Source organism: Panicum virgatum, chromosome 8N (genome assembly GCF_016808335.1).
Source record: "Panicum virgatum strain AP13 chromosome 8N, P.virgatum_v5, whole genome shotgun sequence".
NCBI classification, from domain to species: domain Eukaryota; kingdom Viridiplantae; phylum Streptophyta; class Magnoliopsida; order Poales; family Poaceae; genus Panicum; species Panicum virgatum.
The window spans coordinates 30,508,895-30,533,694 of NC_053152.1; the positions used below are offsets into that span (position 1 = coordinate 30,508,895).

Consider the following 24,800-nt stretch of genomic DNA (forward strand, 5'->3'; position numbering starts at 1 on the left):
CAATGAGGGCTTCAATGTTTGGAAGCGATGGTTTCTTCGTCTCCTTCTCGGGCTTCTTCTTCTGACGGACCTCTTTGACTTGTGAGCATTGTTCGACCTTCGGTTTGAAGGCAAACTTCTCCTGCTAGCCATTGATGTTGAGCTGGATCTCTCCGGCCCCGACATCAATATGGGCATTTGCTGTGCTCAAGAACGGCCTGCCCAAGATGAGCGGCGTCTTGGCGTCGACTTCCATGTCGAGTACGAAGAAGTCGATGGGAATAAAGAAATTCCGGATTTTCACTGGGATATTCTCTACTATTCCCGCAAGATAGCGGACCGTTTGATCCGCTAGCTGCAAACACATGGCAGTAGGGGCAAGTGCATGATGGTTGAGTTTATCATAAACTACCTTGGGCATGACACTGACGCTTGCTCCCAAGTCGCAGAGAGCGTTAGAGAAATGTTGAGCCCCAATCGAGCAAGTGATGGTGGGGCAGCCTGGGTCTTTCTTCTTCACCAGGAGAGGATCGAGTATAGCAGCGCTACACTCTTCCGTTAACTGCACGACCTCAGTGGTGGGCAGCGTCCGCTTGTTTCCAAGAATATTCTTGATATACTTGGCGTACGTGGGTACCTGCATAGTGTCAAGAAGTGGTATATTCACATATAACTTCTTGATTACCTCGACGAACTTGCCGAATTGTTCGTCGGCCACTAGCTTCCTTATCCGCTCTGGAAACGGTAAGGCAGTTGTGTCGTGATAGTCCCGTGAAGTTCTCGGGGGGTCCACGGGGTCTTCCTGGGTAGCAGGTGTGTTGGAGTCGTCAGCCTCCTCCTGCTCTTCGTCTTCAACTTCGGTACAGCTAGCGGTTATGGTCTTCCGCTGCTTTCCTGCATCCTTTGGGAAAGGTGGCTCTTGCGTGGTCTTACCACCACACATCCGCACTAACATTCTCTTTCGAGGGTACTTCCGGTTGCCCGGACAGTTTCCCCGCATTAACGTTAAGACATGAGGATGCAAGCTGAGCTACTTGAGTTTCTATCATTTTATTAAAGCTCGGTTGGTTCTTAATATCAGAATTGAATCCCTCTAGTTGCGCGGCCATAGATTCTAGAATCTTGTCATTAGTAAGAAATTTCCTACTAATGTTATCATTTATTTGCTTTTGGCCGTACACTAGGTCTTTTAATGTGGGTTGAAAGCTATTATTAAAATTTGTACCTTGTTGTTGACCGAAGGGGAGGTTGGGCTTGGAGTTCCAACCCTGCTGAGGACGAAATCCCGAGTTGGGATTGTTGTTGCTCCCAACGAAGTTTGCGTCCTCTTGAGTTAAGGGGCGCGAAGTGCCCAAGTGCCCAGTCTCGCCACATGTCTCACATGTCATACGAGACTCTGAAACTTGATTAAACTCCTGGTGCGGAGATTCCAGCTTCTTCATCAGAAGTTCCAACTTGGCAGCTAACATGTCGACTGTGTCGATCTGATGCACGCCCCTGGGACGAGCTAGCTGCCTTTCTCCTTTCCAACTTTGGTTGGTAGCTATCTTGTCAATCAGCGCCTTTGCTCCCGCAACATCGAGAGAAAGGAAGGAACCACCAGCAGCTGCGTCAACGTGGTCCGGGGCTTGCTAATTCAGGCCATGGAAGAAGTTCTGAATAATCAGCCACTCTTCTATGCCGTGATGTGGGCATGCTTGTATGTACTCCTGGAGACGCTCCCAGACTTCCGGGGTGGTCTCATCCGATAATTGCTGAATTCCGGTGATCCTGTTCCGGAGGGCGTTAGTCTTGCCCACTGGAAAATACTTGGCTAGGAATGCATTTGAACAAGCTTCCCATGTCGTGAAAGCTTCCTTGTTGTAGTAGAACCACGTCTTGGCCTTCCCGAGCAATGAGAACGGGAATAGGCGAAGACGGACATCATCCAGAGTAGTTCCTCTGGGGTTGATGGTATTACACACCTCCAGGAAGTTCTAGAGATGGGCATTGGCATCCTCAGATGCCTTTCCACGGAACAGACTTGCTTGGACCATGTTCACGAGTCCAGTCTTCAGCTCAAAGCCGTCATTGCCGGCTTGGTTGGCGTTCAATCCAGTAGGAATGTGGCTACTGGACGGGGCAGAAAACTGACGGAGAGTCTTCTGAGCCATGGATGAGGATGCTGAAGTGGAGGGTGAACTGGAAGGTCAAGTGAGTCTCTTCTGAGGTGGGACAACGCGGCGTCTCACGTTTCTCCCAATTCATTCTGGATTTGGGTGGAAGTTACTTGGTAGGTCGAAACCGGTCATGCACTGCTCTGCATCGATGAAAGATAGAGAGAGCAATGGTAAGCCCGCTAGGGTTAGCGGCGACAAACTAGTAGAGTTTATCAAACTATCTACGATATTTTTAGCCAATTGCTTCCCCGGCAACGGCGCCAGAAATACTTGTTGGCGTTTCTTATGCCCGATAGAATAGATATTCTACAAACGCACAGAATCACCGTTGTAGCACTTCACCTTGGAGTATTCCAGGATATCGTATTTTTCCTCAGGGAAGCACTATGGTAAAGAGTATCGTAAACCGAATGATAACCGTACTAGCTTGATCAACCGACTGACTAGACGGGGGTAAGCCAGATAGGTAAATAGGATAAATGGCCAGGCAATGACCGAGCGACACACGGAGATTCTAATCCTTAGAGTGGTAGAGCTGGGAGGACAACGAGCGAGATAAGACACCTGATAGACTTCTGAACTATCGAGCTAGCCTCTCTAGATCAGACTAAACACCTGACTAGTTCTCGGGAAAGCAGAGCTTACTTCGGCGGCTGGAAGAGGAAGGACTTCAGAAAGGGATGAGAAGGGAGTCCAACGGCAACCTACACTACTGCTGTGAAAACACCCGAACGTGGTGGACTACAAAGGACAGATAGGGCTGTCACCACCTATCGACTACCACAACGGTTCTGTGGGGTGGAACACAAGGTCAGACACCACATCTGCACTCGGTGTTAGGATTTCTCTCGAGGCCTTCGAGAGAAATCCCCCTCAACCTAGAGCACTAACTTGAGATACTCTAGTCCGGGCGAGAGAACCCTTAAGATAAGATCCCGATCACTAAGAAAGATAACTTAGCCTAAGCTAAAGGAAAACTTCCGTGCTCAAGCTGAACCTCAGACTTGCGTAAATAAAAGACTACAGAAAGTAGAGATGACTCAGAAAAGTAAAGAAGATAACTTATATTAATACTGTCAAAAGAAAGATACAAGAGCTATACCAGACTTCTGACGACTCCAGAATCCCAAGCAAGCTCGACTCGACTCTAACTCCCAAGCTACTAACCTACTCTAGAAAGTACAAGTAGAAGAGAAGAGCTCCAATAGTGTGTGTCTTGAGTGATGGATGATGCTTCTATTTGTAGCCCTCCCAAGGTCGGTTCTGACGGTTACTGCAGGTAGCGTCGGCTGAAAGCTGGTAATCCCGTTGTGCTAACTTCCACGCCAAACCTCAGCCTGAGAGGCTTCCATGTGGGGCCGGCCCGCCTCCCCTAGGCCGGCCGGCCTGGGGGTGCCGCCACGTGGCCACCGCCTTTCAAACATCGGTTCTGATCGTCTCCTGGAGTCGGTTGGCAGTTGGGTATGCCCCATTGTTGCAGTTGTTAGGCCGGCCGGCCTAGGGGAGGCTGGCCGGCCTCCCTCTGGCCCATCTCGGCCTCTGGTTTTGCGAGGCTTCACTCTGCTCTTGTGCATTCTCCAAGGAACTGGGTTGCTGAAGTACTTTTGATCTTGGGCTGCCTTGTGAGTCGTTGGACCAAAGTTGATGCCTTTCGGTATATCCATTTGAACCAGAGCTCAGCCCTCGACTCAGAGCCTCATGAGTGTGTCTCATGGCCACTGGATTGAAGCCGGGGCCGTGCTTTTGAAGGTGCCTGGCCGGCCAGCCTAGGAGAGGCCGCCCGGCCTGGGATTTTGCCCAATTCTGCTCAATTTTGGTACACCTGCTCCTGCAATCAAAACTCATCCAGAACTTTTGGAACTCGTTAGAATTAAACAAAATATGAATGGAATATGGTGTAAAGCTCATGTTATTCTCGAGAAGTTGATGACTTAGAATGTGAAATTATAGCCTTCAACAATAGGATATATAATGTTGATATGATTTTTTTTTTGGAACATGACACATTACAAAATCACACAAACTACAAATTTGATAATCATTGGAAGTTGTATTGATTGTGGGAGGAAACAATATATTACTCATCACATGATGTGTACATAATGACACGATTCTAGAGAAAATGTATATATAGAAATGGAGGGTACATGTTGTCTCTGTACTATATTTTTGAAAAAGATGTCTATACTATTAGACATGCTATGGGTGCCTCTAGCATGGCTCCAATGGGCTCCGGCTCCACCTAACAATGCTATTGTAGCATAGCTATTAGCTGATCACTAGAGTCGTTTTTCTCTCTTCACTCCCGCCCCCTTCACAAAACCACAAGGTGCCAGTGGAAGCTCAGTGCCATTTGGAGACCGGCCAAAGGGGACCTGCATGCGATTCAGTACTTTTGTAATCCACTAGAAAGCATGCCCGTGCTAACGCTACGGTTAAATTTATAGAGAAATAGAAAGCTTACCGCATCCTTCTGTGGAACCTCTTGCCAAAAAATTGAATTCATAGCTGATGTTGCACAAGCAATTTTGCTCCTAGCTAGTAAGAAAATGGAGCGAAACCAGGATGTGAACTGGGCAAATTAGTAGTGAGCACAAACTTAACATCAAGGTCTCCTTTCAAAGACAATTCCTGCATCCTCCAGATTGTAACCCTACCAAGCAAACAATTATGCACTGTTAGAGAATTAAATCTTAAGGCAACATTGAAACAATTTAGCCATCTGTACAAGGTACCATAACTACTCAAAGTGCAGTAAGGGAAATATGTAACATGTCAGCCATCAGCATTGATATGGTAGCCTTCCAGACCAACTGTTATCGTTAAACCAAATTGTTTGCCCTCTGCAAATGGGTATGGCCAATCGATGCACAGCCTACCAATTGAGGAAACAACTGCCAAATTCAGGCATAAGCGGTGAAGAACATTTGGCACCTACCTTTGCCCATGCTATGCCACATGAATTGCATAAAGTCCTTCGTCCCTCTGGGCCATGATGCATATGTGGTGTCACGTTTGCACTGATTCCACAATGTAGGCATCTGAACAGCAACAGCTATAACATAGAGCTTAGAAATTATCTTGTTGCCATGCAGACAAAACAAAAACAACATGCATGGGGATCACACATAGTGCTATAGCCTAAAGCTTTCTATTCACCCATGCACAATAATTGATAGTGCTATAGCTAAACCAGTAAGTCAATTAATGTGCCACCTAATGCATAAAGAATAGGAAAATCATTGGGAATTTTACTGTTTTCTCAATATCTTCAGAAAAAATACATTATGTATTATCATTGGGAATTTTACTGTTGTATTTGCCTCCATATTAAGTTACGATCTGTCCATAATGGATGAATTCAATAAGAAATTTGAAAGAACTGTACTGGATCCTGCAGGGTTCCTAAATTTTAATGTGCTATGCATGCCAAAATCCACTGCACGTATAAAATCAAATTGCTAATAGGACTGCTCAGAGTCGAAAGTTTGATAATTCCTCACCTGGCAGGCTCATCCACTTCGTCATCAACCTCGCTGTTTCCACTACCCACACCAATGTCCCGATCATCATCAAACTCCATAACTTACAAATCGGGCTGGGGCTAAGTTTGGGCATGGGGGTTTAGTCGAACCCTGCTTTCAGTAATCCACCAGAGCACCACGCAGCAACAAAATCCGCAACAAGCTAGGTGAACTCCAGTTCATCTAGCAGCAAGTATAGATCCATTGCCACACATTTACACAAATTGCTAAGCCTGCAAGATAAAATAAGATATGAAGCACCATCATCTCAGGGAGCAAATGAAAAATGATGCTTCTTCTGAACAATGGGATTAAAATACTTCTAGTTAATCTTTCTAGTCAGTTTCTGATTTAATCCTCACAGCAGCAGGGGCACATCATATACTTCTAGTTAATCTTCCTAGTCAGTTTCTGAGTTGAAGTCTTTAGATATAAGGACACAATCAAATTTATGATCCTCTATAATTGTGATTAACTAATAATTTACCAGTCTGGCCTCACTTTGTTTCAGGTATGCATAGTAGTAAATGCCAAACATCCAATATCTGTTCTTACCGAGATTCATTTTCCATTTTTTTTATGCCATGCAATCATCCACCCACCACACTGATATTCAATTTTAAGCATATGTTCTTGCAATAGAGAAAATAACCATTCAGTCTCTGCTCGTCTCTTGATAAGCTCATCAGCAACCTAAAGGAAGAAAAGTTTACACACAGGATTCAGATTCAAATAAATCCCTAGCTTTTGACAGAACTTGATTGCTTTGATTCTCTCCAGCCCACTGCAAATTAGAGAAGAGACGAATCAGTAGAGAAGAGACGGATCGAAAGAGAGATGCCTAGGCTATGAATGCAGCAAGCAGAGATTGCCGAGGCTCGAGATTGTCCAGGGCAGGCAGCAAGCGGCCTCCTCTGCACCGTTGCGTCGGAGTTCCCATCCATCCTAGATCCGCCCCGCCCCAGCCTTCAGAGCTGCGCACTGCTGGATCCTCCAGCCCCGGCCTCAGCCAAAGCTTCTGCACTCTCCTCATGCAAGCAGCTGCGGGGCAGATCGGCCCAGCAGGGCACCAAGTGATGCACAGAAGAGTTACGCGACTCACCGGTTGCGGAGTCCGTCCGCGATCCCTGGTGGCGGCGGAGGATGAGGGAAGAGGGACCAGGCAGGCGATGGCGGTTCTGGGTCCGCAGGGCTGCTTCATTCAGCGTCCGGTCGAGGCGGAGATAGGTGCGACTGGAAGTCGCCGGATCTGGGTGCGCGGGGTGGCGTGCGTGCGAGGGCCTGGGTCGCCGTCGTAGGGGTTGTCCTGGTGTCGCCTGGCGGCCGCCGAGCTGTGCCTCCCGACGCCGAGATGCGCCGCTGCCCATCTCGACGCCTCGACGCCATCCCCGCGCCCATCCGGCCATTCCCGCCCGGACAGCCCTGCGCTCCGCCGTGCCGCCCCTCCCGGCCATCCCGATCCCCGACGCCATCTATCCCTTTCGCTATCTCCGCCTCAAAGAACCGGCTCCGGCAGGGAGGTTCAGATAGCTAAGGCTGTGTTTATAATTCATTAAAAATTTTGGATTTGGATACTGTAACAATTTTGTTGATATATGGTAATTAATATTTAATTATAGATTAATTAGATTTAAAAGATTCATCTATCATTTCTAGTTGAACTGTGTAGTTAGTTACTATTTTCAACTGTATTTAATGTTCGTGTTCGAAGATTCGATGTGACGAATATTTTAGGAAAATTTTTGAAAACTAAACAGAGCCTAAATTAGACAGCACAAACATATTACTGATCAAAGTAATAAAACAAAGTATCTTAGCGTTGTTATTTTTTGTAAGTGTTTCCCGACTAAAAATCTATAGGTTCCTACCCATGTTTTGATTCTTCGTAGCAGGTCCACCTTTTAACCATAGGATCTGTACCCTTAAACGACTCTTAAATTTTTCAAGCACCATAAGAATTATAACAAAATTATTATCAAGGACAGTTGATTATCGAAACAATTGATCATATCAAGTTTAAATAAAAAATTATATAATTATAAAGAGATATGTCAATTTTTCTACCATTGACTATTATGATTAGTTTGAGCAATGACATTTTTTACCATTTCCTTCGTCATATCTACTTCTAGCAACTCTTATTTTGGCAATTTAAATAATAAAACTAATCCTCAATTGCTAATTTTAAGGGGAAAATGAAAGACCACAATACATTATTTTTTCCAACCACCTTAGGACTACATACCTTCATTAATACCCTTAAGAATGCAGATATCATAATTTGCTATGTCTCACCATTATCCAATGGTAAAATAGTAACCATTATCCTTCAAAAAAAAAGTAGTAACCACTAATATGTCAGTGATAGATTTAACGACATAACATAATATTAATTTCGTGGATATATACTATTTTTTACTATATTGATTAACTATTCATAATTCCATTATATATCCATAGGACACTAGGAAACAGAATATAAGATATGGACTTTTATAGTTTAGTGTAAACTTTCCATTTCATATAGACATCAATCAAGTTTTCAAATCACGATAGCATAATAAAACTCCCCTCCCTCGCCGACTCGGGCCACCTATGGTTGGTTACGACACTTCTACAAGGAGGTAGCTAGCCACCAGTCTAATGATTCTTGATCGGGCTAGGTTACATGCAGCACTACAGTGTGAAGCCGTGATCTTGGGGTTTTCTCTATGATTGTTCTCAAATGTAATATCATGTTCCACCAACCGAGTTTTTGTCATAGATAAAGTATTTTCATTCAATGATAATAACATATATGTTTCTTTGTAACATTTAGTTTAATATTATTTGTTCTATATTACTAGGGTATATGTATTTGTGACACATTTTATATGTTACAGTTATGTGTTACAATATACTGCCATTTAGTAACATTTTCACTAAAACACCAAATTTGTGTTGCTAAAATAGTTATCAGTAACACATTTTATATTCGAATGTGCAATGTGTTACAACCTTCATCTGTAACATATAACTTTGTGTTACTATGAAGTATCTTTGCAACACATTGATAGATGTGTTACAAGATTATGTTACAAAATTCATGTTTTGTAGTAGTGAGGAGCTCCCGAAAGGATTTGAAGACTGCAAGTCAAATTCCATCCTTTGATGCATATTTAACCTAGTTTTTCAAACACAACCTATCGGCCTGTTTTACAAAATTGCATATGGTTTTACTGCTGAAACATGATTGGATAGCCACCCCTTGATTGCTATGATTATTCCTTGATAACTAGTTTGTCTCTAAATATGATATGCTCTGTTTAGATGATAAACACTGCTAAAATACTTAGGACTTTATTACTCATTTACTACACTTCAAAAACAGTACAACGTGTTTATTAAAGGAAAAATGTGTGACTATTTGAAAAGAGAACAAGTGGGATTTTTGGAAAACAAAAAAAAGAGATGCTTAGATGAGATGGATGGATGGCATTTTCTGTGTGAATTGCCATATGTTGGGCTTGTACCTTTGTGGTTGAGCAAGGTGGGGAGATATCCATCTTGTCGTAATTAAGGACTGAGTTGATGCGTCATCTTGCCTAACTCAACGTAACGTGTAACCACTCGACCGTTGTGTGTGGCAGCGGCTTAGCATAAATCCCACTAGCTAGTCTGTTAGTCATCAGGAGAGCTGGGAGCAATGGGTGATCAAGGAGGCAGGATAAAATCTGGGTGACTTATGCCCCGGTTAGACCTCGTTGGTAGGTCAATGACCCCTTGGTGGATCCCGTGTTGACTAGTCAGGTCTAGCTAAGGTGGGTAATGGCTTCGATGAGATCTGCACCGACACTATGGTGATCATGCTGTGGTACCCCACTTGTGGGTAAAGTGTACACCTCTGCAGAGTTAAAGCCTATTCGAATAGTTGTGCCCACGGCATTGGGCGAGTTACGGTTTGGTCATATAACTAGATTTTGGGATGGTTGGTTCTATGGCGTGAGTTGTTTTCGGAAGGTGTCGGGCAGTTGTCCCATGAGCTAAGGCGGACGAGGAGTCTGGTAGCATTAAAAACTTGGATCCTGTGTAGATCAACCCCACTTACTATTCGGGTACTAAAGACTTGCTTTGCAAAAACCTTTTCCAAAATGAACTTGCATGTGAAAAATCTAGCTTTAATGCAAATTAACCTTAGCATATCCCTGTTATATCCTGTGCATATTCTGTGTTGTCCTCCGTGGATGGGGTTGGTCTTGTTGAGTACTTTTGTACTCACCTGATATATATATATATATATATATATATATATATATATATATATATATATATATATATATATATATATATATATATATATATATATATATATATATGTGTGTTGTTGCTTCAGAGGAAGACCCGGACTTCATTGTTGAAGACGTCGAGTAGGAGGTAGCGTCCGCACCCAACGCTGCCTGTGGTGTTGGCCCTTTGCAGGATGCTTCCACTGGCGTGTGACTCTGATCCCGTTCTAGACTCCATCTTGATCGTGGCTTGGAGTGTCACTGTTGTTGTCTTGCTTATCGTTATCGCGTGCCTTTATGCCCACTCCCATGGGAGTTGTACGGTGACTAAACTATATGTTGAGTAAATGTGTTATCAGCCTTCTGGGACTGATATTTGTATCACATTTAGTCTCTACTTAAGTAGGGATGCTTCATCAAGAAGTCGGTGAAACGGAGGGCCGAGACATGCCAAACCCAAGCCAGCTGGCCTACCAACTGTCAGCTTCAAACAGAAGCAACCATCCACTGCCATCTAGAGAAGATTAGGAGCGTCCACGAGAAGGTTGGTGCCAAATGGCAAAAATTCTTAGCCGGCCAGCCTGGGAGAGGTCGGCCAGCCCCACTTTGCAGCCTCTTGAACTCAACTTCGCGTGGAAGCTATGTCAACCGACCCTCTTACTTACAAATGACGCCCCGACCAAATACCGACCTCTAGCATCTATAAATAGGCCTCCATCCCTCAGTTGTGAGACACACACCAAGGAGTTCTCTTCTCACTTTTACTTTCTAGGGTAGGTTCAGTAGTATGGGAGTTAGAGTCGAGTCGGGCTTGTCTCGGGATTCCGGAGTTGTCATCGGAAGTCGGGTATAAGCTCTTGTATCTTTCCTTTGACATTTATCAATATAAGTTATCTTCTTTATCTTTTTAAGTCAGCTGTACTTTCTACATTTATTTACCGTTTCAAGTTATCTTGCTTGTGTGCGAAAGTAAGTTCCTCAAACTTAGGCTTTGTATCTATCTTGTTTATGGGGATCTTACCTTGTGGGTTTTCTCACCCAGACTTTGGGGCTCAAGTCAGTTCCCTAGGTTGAGAGAGATTTCTCTTGAGCGCATCAAGAGAAATCCTAACACCGAGTACGGACGTGGTGTCTGAGCTCAGTATTAGCTAGAAAGTGTGTTCCACCCCACGGTACTGCAGTGGTAGGCGGCAGGTGGTGATAGCCCCATCCGTCCTTTGTAGTCCATCACGTTCGGGTGCTTTCATAGTTGTAGTTGTCGACTTGCGTCAAACTCCCTTCTCATCCCAATATGAGTCCTTCTCTAAGGCCGCCGAAGTAAGCTCTAGGTTCCCGATAGCTAGTTAGAAACAAGGTTTAGACTAGAGAGGCTATCTCGATAGTTTAGAAGTGTTTTAGGAGTCTTTCTCGCTCGTTGTTGATGCTCAATAACGACCAATTATAAGCGTCAACTCGATCAGAAACTCATGAGAGTTTAAATCCTGTTGTTCGGTTAGCCACAAAGGCACTCCTACTCCACGTTGTTGAAGCACTCACTGAGAGTATCACTTCCCAGCAATCAAGTCTCTTCTGGGGACACCAAGTCACCACGGTCACCTTGATCTTGTTTTCCACTAAGGAGCTTCTCCACAAAGGATGGGGGTCTCCACATCCTCCGCACAAAGCCGTCCACACCGCTCCACACCAAGCCGGAGGGTCCTAGACTTGCCGGCGAGCCACCAAGATGGCCGGCACACTGAGATACACTTGTGGTTCACTTTAGAACCAGCACACAAGGCACAACACCTTGCTCTCTTACTCACTTAAGAGCTAACCTAGCACTAACACTCTGAAAGGTGTGCTAAGGACTAAATATTTGATCACTAAGCACTTGGATGGCTTGGAGGTGTTCTCTGATGTGTGTGGGACTTCTCTTGACTCCAGCAAGCTTCAAATGACTAGGGGATGGCATATATATAGGCCTCCAACTCAATAGAGCCGTTACTAGCCGTTATCCATTTTATGCGTAGGGCATCGGAAGAACCGATGGAGGGGGGGCATCGGAATATCCGGTCACACTATGCCTAAATAGAGTTGTTGGTCAGTTGACATAGTGGCAGGCTTGCGTCATTGCTCCGATGCTTGCTCCGATGGGGCATCGGTTAAACCAGTGCTGAAGGACGTTTTGGTTCCATCAAAACATCGTCTCTGGTCAATAGTACGTTGATTACACCGATGCCTGTCCTGACACCATCGGTTAAACCGGTGCTTTTTTTTTGAAACTGTTAAACCGGTGCTGAAGCCCTTGACATGCTCTCTAGACAATAGTACGGTGAATGCACCGATGCCTTCTCCTTGTGCCGTCGGTTTAACCGGTGCCACTTGGATTTCTTCACTTGGCTCGGCACTGCTTGGGCCATTGCTCCGACGACCTCGCGTCGGTCTATCCGATGCCTACCGGTTTAACCGGTGCAGGGTCATCGATTAAATTGTCTCTGCATCCACTTGTCCAAGTAATCACGATGATCATTTGGACACCTCAAATTTATTCTATCTCTGGTTTTTCACTATGGTTTGGCATCTCGACGATGGATTGGACACATCTCTACAGCGAATTGGACACATTTGATTTAATCCATGGGACCTAAAAATCCTAGAAATATGATCTCACAAACTTGTCAGTCCCATTGATTATATTGTCACCCAATCACTAAAATCACAAACAATGTCCTAATGGGGCCATGCTCCTTACAATCTCCCCCTTTTTGGTGATTGATGACAACATAATCAAAGCAAGCATAAAATTTGCAAGAATTCACAAATTGAACCACTTACACTTGCTTGGATGCTTACCACCATCAATGTTAGCTTGGCCTCTTCCTAAAACCATGATTTAACCTTTGCTTCTCCCCATATTTGCTACTTCTCCCTTATGAGATGACTTGATTCACTTGGAATCTCCCCCTTTGGAATAAACCTCTCCCCCTTGGGAAAATACCTTGCTTTGATCCACATCTCTCCCCCTTTGGAATCAAATCACCGAAAAGGTCTCTTGCAAAATGATATAGCTCAAAGGGAAAAGTTAATAGCCTAGGGAGTTAGTTCCATGAATCATGATCCAATTGTATGATATCAATAAAGATACCAATTGAAAATTCACTACGGTGGATCACAAAATCATGAAACTTGCATGACATGAGCTAATTTTTCCACAAAGTGTGTGCACAAAATGATGATGTGAAAAACAAGTGCACAACTAGACATTTGAACAAGAAAGCTCAGATCATATAATGCACAGAGGTAGCTCTAAAATTAACAAAGAATTGACAATGATACTAATTGAAAGAGCTTAGAACCTTGCATACCTCTGGGGGTCATTTAATTACCTTGATTGTACCAATTGAAAGAAATTGAGTGGTATCAATTGAAAGTCTTCAAGTGAAGAGCAGTTGGTACACCAAGGTGAGCAAATGTATGAGCACATAGCTTATGAACTTAGATATGGAAATTTGAGTTTGATAGAGCATGGCTCAATATGTATGAAAGCACACTACTTTATCTAATCACTCTTATAGAGGTATTAATTCACATTGAGAGTGAACAACATTCTCTTAGAGTGTTAACTCCATTGAGAGACTACAAAATTTAAGTTTACAAACATGTTAGTCTCAAACTCACAAACCATAGGATGAACTCCCCCTAAATATGTGCATATACTGTTTGAATTAGCAAGAAAATGTATGCACATGTTTTTGACAACATTGGGGAGTTTACCCTATAGCTTGTGTTCATGGTACACAAATGAAACACATACCTCATGAAGTCCATGCACCACGAAGGGGAACCACGTGTAGCTTTCTACACATTTATCAAACCATATAGGTTGCTCATGGGTTAGAGCAAGACACAAGCAACCCACCATATATAACACTAGGAGATGCAATGCATGCAAACAACCTAGCCAAAGTAATGGAGCTACATAATGCTTGAATTGAAATCTATCTACCATTACCTTTTGGGGGACTTGGGCAACAAATGTCCAAGTTGTTAGCTTAGCTTCTTTTAGCTTAAATCTTCTCATCATCTTGTAAGCTAAGCCTCCAAATCCCCCGAAGCCAATCTTGGGCTTCAAGTATCCTTTGGAACCCACACCATTTGAGGCTCCTTCATGTTGGTGATGATTTTCTTGGGCACCCAAATGAAGCGGTTCCAACTTCTTTTATTTTTCCCAACCTTGTGAGCAACCACCTCGCCATTGATCTTCTTCTTGATCACATAAGAGGTGCCATTGCTTTTGTTCCACCTGTTGGGCATAGTGTAGATGAGATAACTTTTGATTGTGAGCTTTTTCTTGTTCTTCTGATCCAGAAGCTTCTTCTTTGGTTGAGGACATTTGTTGGACTTGTGGCCTACATGATGGCACTTGAAGCAAGTCACGGTTGATCCCTTCTCAAGCTTCCTCACCATGTCTTCATGATTATCTTGAGAAGGTTGGATATTGCTCTCAATGCTCTTGCCTTTTAATCTATACAAGTCCCTCATGAGCCTTTCCACTTCTTGCTTGAGCTCATCATTTTTCTTGGCAATGAGATCATCACATGATTCTACAAACACATTCTCAAAGCATTTCTCATTGCAAGGGTTAGAGCAAGATTCATCAATTAAATCAATGCAAGAAGTTGAAGCATTTACCTTAGAGATAGGAATTGCATAAGGGATAGATTGCTCATTTTCCAAAAAGTCATTAGTATCATTAATGCTCTCAATTTTTAACTTAAGCTCTTCATGCTTCTCGCTAAGCAATTTGAATTTGCATAACAAATCATCATAATTTGTAGCAAGAGAAGCAGTAAGTTCATTAAGAGCATTAAAGTTTTTAATTTTTTTATTGTTTCTTAATGACTCTTTTGTGCTCATGAACTAAGTCAGGAAGTTCATCAATTGAAAGAGAATCAGAGTCATCATCACTTACATCGATTTCTCTAACTTTGGCCATAAGGCAAGTGTTGGATAATGAACTCATGTTGGTCCGGGTGGTGAATCTTTTGTTTGACTCATCACTTGAACTTGCGCTTGATTCTTCAATCCCGCTTATCCATTCACCAAATGTGGCAAATGATTCATGTTTGGGCTTCTTCTTCTTCTTTTCTTTCTTGAACTTGATCCTCTCAACCTTCATGAGTTGATGGTGAGGCCCATCTTTGAGGAATACCATATACCCCATCATGTTGATCTTCTTCAAGCTCTTGTTCAAAATCTTGGCTTGCTTGAGAAGCTTGGGGTCCATCACTTCTTTCTCATCATTTGAGGAGCTTTTGCTTGCATCCTCATCTTCCTCTTCACTTCAGCTTTGTTTGATGGCCATCTTCTTCATCCTCTTGACATGCTTGCTTGCAAGAGCACTATATGTTGGTGAAGAAGGCGGCGCTCTTGGCTTGATGTCATTGCGAAGCTCATGGGCGATCACCTTATTGATGACTTGATTTGGTGTCAAAGTGGTGAGCTCTTTCTCATAGAGAATTGTAGTCACCAAATCATAGTCCGGCCTCCATAGTGAGTGAAGGATCTTGCGAATGAGTTTTGTATCTCCAATTTGCTTCACAGCTAGGGAATTAATCTCATTCACAAGAATATTCAATCGTGAGTACATAAATTCGACATTCTCATCATCAAGTTGCTTAAAGCTATTAAGCTTATTAATGAGAACATGATATCTTTCATTGGCTACATCTTCTGTGCCCTCATGGTTCTCACGGATAGTCTTCCATAGCTCCTTAGCATTTTCACAAGCAAACACACGATTGAACACATTATAACTAAGAGAAGACAATATTATACATTTTGCAGTGACATCATATTGTTTCTCTTGTTGATTAGTGTTTTTCATGCCATCACTCACTACTCTCCAAATATTTAGGCCCGTTGCTTGGAGATGGGCTTGCATTAAGATCTTCCATCATTAAAAGCACGTGCCATCGAACCGTGGAGCGGGTCTAAAAGGATCCATCCCTTCCCCGATCGAGCTAACTCACTAGCCGGTGAAGCCTAACCGATCCAATGAGCCGGTATACACAAATTGCCAATAGAATTGACTTTCTTTGTGAAAGATATGAGTCCCAACTCTGATACCAATTGAAAGAAATTAGATGCTCGTAGCCTAAGAGGGGGAGGGGGTGAATTAGGCAACTTAAAACCTTAACCTATGGCTCCAACTAGTTTGCACATAAAATTAAACTAAAGAAAGCTATCTAGATGTGCAACTATAGTTCAACTAGTGTGAAACTCTCATCCCAAAAGAGTTATGCAACCTATAGCCAATCCCACTAGCTAGTCTGTTAGCTGTCGGAGGCAGGTGCAACGAGAGGCTAAGAAGCAAGCATAAGCAAGTGCAGGCTTATTCGTGGCCTGGTTGGAGACCTCGTTGGAAGGTCATGAACCCCTTACTTAGCTCTCATAGATGACTAGCATGACGATGCTATGGTGGGTAATGGCTTTGATGGATCCGTGCTGGTAGTAAGGTGATCATGTTGCGGTACCTTACTTGTGGGTAAAGTGTACACCTCTACAGAGTTTAAAATCTATTTGAATAGCCCTGTCCATGGTCTTGGACGAGTTATGGCTTGGTCACTTTGACTAGTTGTGGGAATTGGGTAAACTCCTTTGGTGTGAGTAAGGTGTGTGTGGATTTTGGAAATTCCGACAAGTGTGCTGTTTGCTGCTGTGTACGGTTTGTCCAGTAGCAATTAAAAATTGGATCCTTTGTATAGGATCACCCCACTCTTTCATAATTACTATGGTTATGGCAACAACTTGTTTTACAAAATTAAAATACTGGACAAACCTTGCATGTGTATGAAAATTTGGCTTTATGCAAAAATAAAACCTCAGCTTATTCCTTGATTTACCCTTATGCTTGTATTCTTATAGCGCCTCCGTGGGGCGGGGTTGGATTTGCTGAGTACGTTTGTACTCACCCTTGTTGCTATTATAGAGGAAGATCCAGAGTTCGTCGTTGGTGAAGACTTTGAGTAGATCGTCACGTCTGCACCCAACTTGCCTGGGGCGTTGGGCTAATAAGGATGTTTCCACTGCCTGGTAGTCCCTATTGTTGCACGCGGATCGTTATATCCGTGTTCATCTCTCTTGTTTTGTTCGGGTTTTTCCTCTTTTGGCTTTGGATCACTCGGCCATTACTGAACTATCTGATATAATAAATATGTGTACCAGCCTTCCTAGGACTGGTATTTGTATCACATTTAATCCATGTGCAAACGGAGGCGCTTCACCACATACCTTAGGAGTTGAATTTCAATTTCCACAATTCCAATAACCTCAATCACTTCAATCAGATGGTTACATGGTGTCCTTGTAGCATCAATATTCTAATGACACATGATGGCCAAGAGATCAATTAACACCTCACCGGAATTGATGAATGAATGCTCGAAGAGCCATCTCCGTTAACATGTTACATACAATGTACATTTATTTGCGAGAAAGCATCTAACACATAAAAACCAAAAAGTTAGAGCTTAATTATTGCATGTATAAAAAGTTGGATGTACAAAAAATTTGAACATTACAAGTCTAATTTATTTGTTACCTTGTATCTATACAAACAAAAATAAAAAAATGAGCTTAAATATTGCATTTATACTAAAATGCATGTGTATAATTATAACATCGAAAACTAATTTATTTGGTAGATACATCTATACATACGGAAATATAAAATATTAGAGCTTACTTATTGCATGTATAACAAAATGCATGTGTGAAAATTATAACATTTCAAGACTAATTTATTTGCTAGCCACATCTATACATAAACAAAATAAAACATTAGAACTTGATTAACGCATGTGTCAAAAATAGAATATATAAAATTAATTTTTTGCAAGCCACATCTACACTTACAAAAAAAATTAGAGCACGTCAAAATTGCTAGCCTTTTTTTCACTTTGGTTGAGTTAAAAAATTTCTCTGGTGTGTTCGCTGGTGTTTGGCAGGAGTCTCCAAGCTCAAAGAGCTCCATGATAGGTCGCAGCCCCCGGCCCTTTAGGTCTTGGTGGGTGCTGGTCATGGCTTGTTTTTCTGTAAGAATCTGCTAGTGGCGTGAGATACGATGTACCGAGTCCAGGGGTGGTCTAATCCCTAATCCCTAGACTATTTCCATACTTCTATCTTAAATGAAATGTACACCGTTTGAGAAAAAAAATCAAAAAATTGCCCCTCTCCTCCCCTCACTGAGCTGCCATAAACAGTGGCTGAGTTCATGGTGATGGGGGTCGAGGAGGGGGCTTGATATATGTAGACGACAAAATTAGTACCTGATTGTGCCATTACCCGGTACTATTCCTCGAACATTAGTACCGGGTTGTGGAGGTTAATAACGTGCCTCGGCAACATTAGTACATGGGGTACATGGACATTGCAACTAGTACTTATGCTTGCATTATTAGTACCGGTTACAATGGACGGTATATTTGCTTGGGACCAATAGATATTTGCTTGGGACCAATAGCACGTTCTCTAGCAGTGTAATGTGACCGTGCTACTGTGCATTGTGGATTACTTCGATTGTTGCGGTGTGGTGCACTGTGCATTGTGATGGTGTCTTGTCAGTGATTGTTGCAAAAGAGAAGTAAAACGAGCACTGACTATTACAGTGATGACTTTGCTGACTCACCATTTTAGTTAGTGTGCACTGTGTATGTGTACTTAGTTTACAACAGCTAGTATTTAGCCTTGACCAATAAATACTTGTTCTCTTGCTCCATTTTAGCTCCCTTGCCACCTGGTGAAATTTGAAGCTATATTTGGAAGTCAACGGCAAGATTTGCACTAGAAGTGATTTGAGAGTTTTGTAATTAAAAATTATGGATATCCTCAGTGCTTAGAAAGTAGCAAGTGTGCATTCACCTATCTCATTATCTTATGAAAGCTATGTGAGATTCTTTGCTTGTTACTCTTGTGATCAGAATTACCTAGACAGCTTGGTAGTAGTGTTATTGGTGAGCTCTCAAGGAGGAGTCTTGTGAGAAGCACCAGGAGGGTTGTGTTTGGTTTCTAATCCGCTGATCTGGAGTTGGAGGATGGGTTAGTACTAAAGAGCAACCGGTTCTTACGTGGATCAAGGGGGAGTGATACCCTTGTGTGGGTGCTCCAACTAAGGAAGAGTGCCAACTCATCAATATCTCGGGAAAAAAATTAGCGTCCCAACTCTCTCTTTACTTTCTATAATTTACTTTCAGCAATTTCAATTTATAGAATTGCCATGCTAATATAGGGTTAGAAACTAGATTGCAAAACTTGGCAATGGCTAGAATAGCTTCACTTTCTATGATTTAGGCACATGGGGTGATTAAACTTGTGTCTAGGTTTTAATTTCCGTAAGAAAAATTCCTAGATGTCTAATTTGTCCCCTTTTATGCATCTTGTTCCTTTCACATCTAAGCCAGGATCTGTCAAGACACCACATAACGCCTAATACTCCTAGAGGCCATTTGACCTCTTCCCACTCCCTCTTTATGAGTTCTCTTGAGATATATTGTGAGATGGGTTGAAAAGGTGAAAGACTGGGTGATTGAAAGCAAGAGTGAGCCATTTCCATCATTCAGAACATGTGGACTTTGTCAAGCAATCTACGAAGCATTTGTTGCTCTTGGAGGTGAGGCCTCCAAAATGGCTAGGCGTTGCCTAGTGGGCTGCCAAGCTTGTAGTGAGCTGCAGGAAGTTTGTGAAGACATCACTATTGCCTCTGCAAGGGAAGAGATCATGATATTGAAGTGAGTAAAGGTGATGAAAGAGACCTAGCTCAAGTGCTACTGAGCCCCTCAATAGAGATGTAGGTGCTTCTTCGAAGTAGGCGAACATTGGTAAAAAAATCGGCGCATATCCACTATCAGTTTGCTTGTTCATATGTTCTTAATGTTCATATCCTTGTTCTAGTTGACCTTTTGGGTTCATTGCCCGATCCCCTTGTTGACTGCATTTTGAGTAGTATAGGTGTTCCACGAATATACAAAATACATCCTCACAGAGTTCGTGGTAACTCTTGGTTTTAAATTTCGTTGGTTAAATTTGTGTGATTTTTGAAGTCAAACTCCCAGGACCAGCTGAACCTGTCAATACCAGCTGAGCTGGTGAAGATGGGCTGCGCAGCGAAGCACCAGCTGAGCCATACCTATTTTCTCCCTGCAAATTGTTTTTGATTAAATTTCAGATCCAGCTATTCACCCCCTCTTGGCCGCATCAAGGACCTTCCAGTGACCTTCAAGTTTGAGTTTGTTAAGGTTATTCATAGGTCGAACAAGAAATATTCTCCCACAATAGCAGAATGGCAAGACTGTTAGAAAACTTTTTTTATTGTATTCATTCCTATCAAGTACGGTATGGCCCCTATTATTTCATTAAAAAAATAAATAGACATAATATTCTTCTTAGTGGATAACATACAAGCTTCATCATTACCTGTGTCATTATCTTGTGCTTAGCAGACACAGTAAGTGTGGATGTAGTAGTTCTCAACTTCCATTCGTTGTGGATCCCAAAGATTTGGTTGTTACCATTGGATAGACTAAGTTTCCATCATTATCTATTGGATTGCTTGAGATCAGACCATGTTGTATAAAAAGGACACGGGGCTCATTATATAACATCCATATTGACATTATATTTACATTCTCACGAGGTGTATGGAGAGCGTGTGTCTGCAGATGAAACTACATTATTTGGCACAGTTTCTATTTCAGCGGTTGCAAACACATGAAACATTATATATATGTCCTTTTTAGCACATATCTATTGAGCAAGCGTGTCCTAATTTGATTTGGTTTATGGACATGGTTTGATTACATGTGTCAATATATTGACCATGCGGACAACATTTATGAACTTGGCTTTATTACATATTCCATTATCTTGTTTTTTGTGGACAGCATGTGTCGATACTGTAGTTCTGAACTTTTGTTTGCCGTGCATTAGAGTATGGATATGGATCCAAAAGATATGGTTATTACCATATTGCTTGAGATCCGAGCTACCATTAACTCTATATAATCAGTCCACGAGGCTCAATATAGATAATCCATAATCGACGGCATATTTATATTCTCATAGCAACTCTAGCTGGGCCCCTACTTGAATCCCTACTTTTAAAGTAGGGGCCGAGAGGCCAAAAACCAACTGCAATAAAGCCCCTAGTTAGATCCATAAAGTAGGGAGGCACCCAGATTCCCCCTCCCACTCCCATCTCCCACGGGTCGCTAGGGCCCCCCCTACTCAGCTCCTGTGCGCCCGCCCCCCCCCCCCCTGCGTCCTCTCGTCCCACATTGCCGCCGGCCATCGCTCCCGCCGGCCATCCCCGAGCTGGATCTGCGCCACCGCCGCCCTTCTCGCCTCTGGTGGCCGCCCCGCTTCGCCTGCTCGTCTCCACGCCGTCGGCGGCAGCGGCCGCGGGCAAGATCCGCCGCCGCCTCTGCTCGCTTCTCCCTCTCCGCACCGCCACCGCAGCTCGCCCTCCTTGCGCCGACGGGGTCCCCGGCACGCAGCTACTCTGCGTGGTCGCCAGCGAGCATAGTGTCGCGGGCCCACCCGGCCTCAGCCGAGCCGCGGCGGCTGGCCCTGCGCCGTCATCTCGTGTAGCCTCCACCGAGCATGGCGCCGCCGGCCCGCGCGGCCTCCGCTGAGCATGGTGCCCCCGAGCTCGAGCACGCCGCTGCCATCCTCGAGCTGACGCACCCACGCGCCCCACGCCGTCCCTCACCTCGAGCTGCCGCACCTCCTTGTCGATGACGAGGGTGCTGCCAACGACCTCGACGCCAGGACTCCGCCGCCGTGGCAGACACGTCCTCGGAGCCCAAGTGCAACTACAGCCTCGCCGTCGGGGCCGACGCCGAGCTCGCGCTCCTGCTTGTCCGCGCCGCCACCGCGGGCCGGGACGCCACCGGTGCCCCTGTTTGTCCGGGCCGCCACACGGGTCGTCCTGCGCGTGGCCTGGGCGGGGAGGATGTGGCGTTGGTGCTCGACCTTGGCGGCCTCGCCGGCAGTCCGCGACGGTCTTGCCGACGATGGCGCCCACCTGCCGGCCCATCCTGTCAAGATTTCACCAAGCCGAGGGGGAGGAGAAGGCGCAAGATTCAAGCCCCTTCTCCTGGAGGTCCGCCGAAATGGCCCGGAGGTCCGCCGCCTCCGCCCTGAGCAGGCATATGGGCAGCAGGAGGAGCAAGAGAGGACGGCCAGGAGGGGTGGCAACTTCTGGGCTTGGCTGCAGCAGCAGCTCCATGGGGCTGGCACAGGAAGGAAGGATGGGTGCTAAGGAAAGTAGGGGCTAAAGTAAGGACCATTGCTGGAGTTATGGGTTAATTTTGGAGCCCTAGAAAATTAGGAGAGCCCCTACTTAGACAAGTAGGGACCTCAAATAGGGGCTATTGCTGGAGATGCTCTCACACGATGCATTTAAAGCGTTTGTGCGTGTGTGCACTATATTTGATGCAGTTTTTATTTCCTCTGGATCCCGCAAGAGAATCCCCAACAGCTGTCCAAAGTTCAGATGAAGCAATATAATGTCCTTTTCAGAACTTACCTATTTACCAATCGCGTCATAATTTGAGTGCGCACTTAGTGCGCGACCAATGTGATCACTTTGAAACGTGCTAGGCATGCACTGGGAGATCTTGTTCTTAATTCAAAGCAACTCCACGCGGTTCCACCTTGCAGTCCTATATAATGCCGCCGGTGGCATCATGCTCATGGACTACACAGATACATATACATCCCGCTCAACAAACATGGCATCCTACCTTTTGAAGAAGCCTATGGCCACAGCGGTGGCACTAGCGCTGTTGCTCATCGTAGCATCGATGGGCCAGATCTCCCACGCGCTCGTGGCTCTGCAACGATCGACTGAGATGGAGGACATCGGCGAGGCGTGGAACAAGTGGATGGCGGAGCACAGCCGCACCTACAGGGACGAGGCGGAAAAGGTGTCGCGCCTCGAGGCATTCAAGGCTAACCTTGATTTTATAGCTAGGTACAACACTGCAGGGGGCAAGAAGTTCAGCTTGGCGATCAATGGCTTCGCCGACTTGACCCACGACGAGTTTGTGGCCGTCCATGCTGGATCGTCGTTCAAGCCCGTGCTCCCTGGTAGCGGCAGGAAGAAGGTGCTTGGTGTTAATATTACCGCTCTTGGTGTCGACTTAAAAGCGGTTGATTGGAGGGTGAGGGGCGCTGTCACTGATGTCAAGGTCCAGGGCCAATGTGGTACGTTTCATCTTTAATGTTAAAAAGCATATAATCACTACTAGAAACTAAGCTACTGATCCACCCCAAATATACCGATAGACATTGGACCCGGTACTAATACTTGCATCAGTACTGGATCTAATAGCTATCGGTATACTTGGGCTAGACTGGAGGATCTAGGTGCTCCTAGTACCGGTTAGTGTTATTATCCGGTATCAATATCTCCACCAATATTAGTACCGGTTGGTGTTATTATCCGGTATCAATATCTCCACCAATATTAGTACCGGTTGGTAACACCACCTGGTACTATTTTATAGGTTTTAGTATCGGTTGTTATTACCAACCAGTACTAAAGGATCCTTCATGAGTTAATTCAAAAGGAAAACATCTCCCTCCCATCATAATTGTTCTGTAGGTGATATGGTAAGCTCGGTACGCACAAGGCAAGAGGTCCGATTTCGAATCCTGAGCATTGCATGTGCACGTATTTCATGAAAAGTCATGCATGTGCGAACCTTCTTCTAGATTTGAAATATTATTTTGATATTTTACGTTTTGGTACTAGTCAGTAACACCAACCGTTACTCTATAAACTTTTAGTACCGGATTATGCAACGGGCGCTCATGACGGAGACTAAAAGTTTCGGTTGCTGAGTACCATTATTTGTAGACCCAGTACTCATGGGTTTTTTTCTAGTAGTGAATACTCGGGTTTCCTGAATATTGGAAGGTGTGTGAAATGGATCTTCATATGACCACATGATTAAAATAGTGAAACTTGATCTGCCGTACAAATCCATAGCAGCTGTGATGACACATGCCCAACTCGTCAGGTTCCAGCTGGGCTTTCTCTGCGGTGGCTGCCGTGGAGGGCATCCACCAGATCACGACTGGCAATCTGGTGTCCCTCTCGGAACAGCAGCTGGTGGACTGCGACCCACACAGCAACGGCTGCGACGGTGGCGTGCCTGATAATCCCTTCCGTTACATCATTGACAACGGCGGCATTGATAGAGATGATGAGTACCCGTACAAAGCCGTGCAGGGCACGTGCAGTAATATTGGCACGACACCGGCCGCCAGAATTAGGGGCTTCCAAGACCTGCCCAAAGGTGATGAAGCAGCGCTGGCGATGGCTGTCGCGAGGCAGCCCGTGTCTTGCCATCGACGCGTCATCACCGGAACTCCAATTCTATTCAGGTGGCGTCTTCACCGGTAAAAGATGCGCCAACAACAATCAGTTGAACCACGCGGTGGCGGTGGTGGGCTATGGGGCTATGGTGTGGAGTCGGCGAGCCCATTTTGGCTGATCAACAATTCGTGGGGTAAGGAATGGGGTGATGAGGGTTATCTCAAGCTTGAGATGGGCGTCGGCGCCTGCGGCATTGCACTTATGGCCTCCTACCCAATCGCATGAACCAAGCATGTAACAAGCAGAAACCCACGCAACAATGCAATATATTACTTTCTACAAAAGATATGGGTTACGAAAGAAGACGACGATTAGTTTGGACGACCAGCCGGCTAGTGGACGTAATCACGTCGGTGGCTATAATCGGTATTGGGCGACTGATAAGAGTGATTAGTTGTGATTAAACATGATTAGTGCGATGACTTAATAACACTGATATAGCCCCGCTGAT

General features: G+C 44.4%; 1 long non-coding RNA gene, 1 other non-coding gene and 1 pseudogene across 7 annotated transcripts; 2 read left to right on the plus strand and 1 right to left on the minus strand.

Moving 5' to 3' along the window:
* The first annotated feature begins 1,656 nt into the window (after positions 1-1,656).
* Positions 1,657-1,763, plus strand: LOC120687055. The gene has a single exon (XR_005680556.1). It is a non-coding gene; the product is annotated as a small nucleolar RNA R71 (small nucleolar RNA).
* Positions 1,764-4,152: 2,389 nt separating this feature from the next.
* LOC120686667 lies at positions 4,153-7,168 on the minus strand. Of its 6 annotated transcripts, none has more exons than XR_005680303.1 (6): positions 6,765-7,168; positions 6,218-6,446; positions 5,642-5,895; positions 5,077-5,179; positions 4,603-4,791; positions 4,153-4,513 (listed from the first exon to the last, which is right to left on the minus strand). It is a non-coding gene; the product is annotated as an uncharacterized LOC120686667 (long non-coding RNA). The 6 variants fall into 6 exon arrangements; XR_005680304.1 differs by having other exon boundaries at positions 4,621-4,791; positions 5,077-5,193; XR_005680300.1 differs by having other exon boundaries at positions 5,077-5,193.
* A 15,601-nt stretch (positions 7,169-22,769) lies between these two features.
* Positions 22,770-24,574, plus strand: LOC120684938 (annotated as a pseudogene).
* Positions 24,575-24,800: the final 226 nt, after the last annotated feature.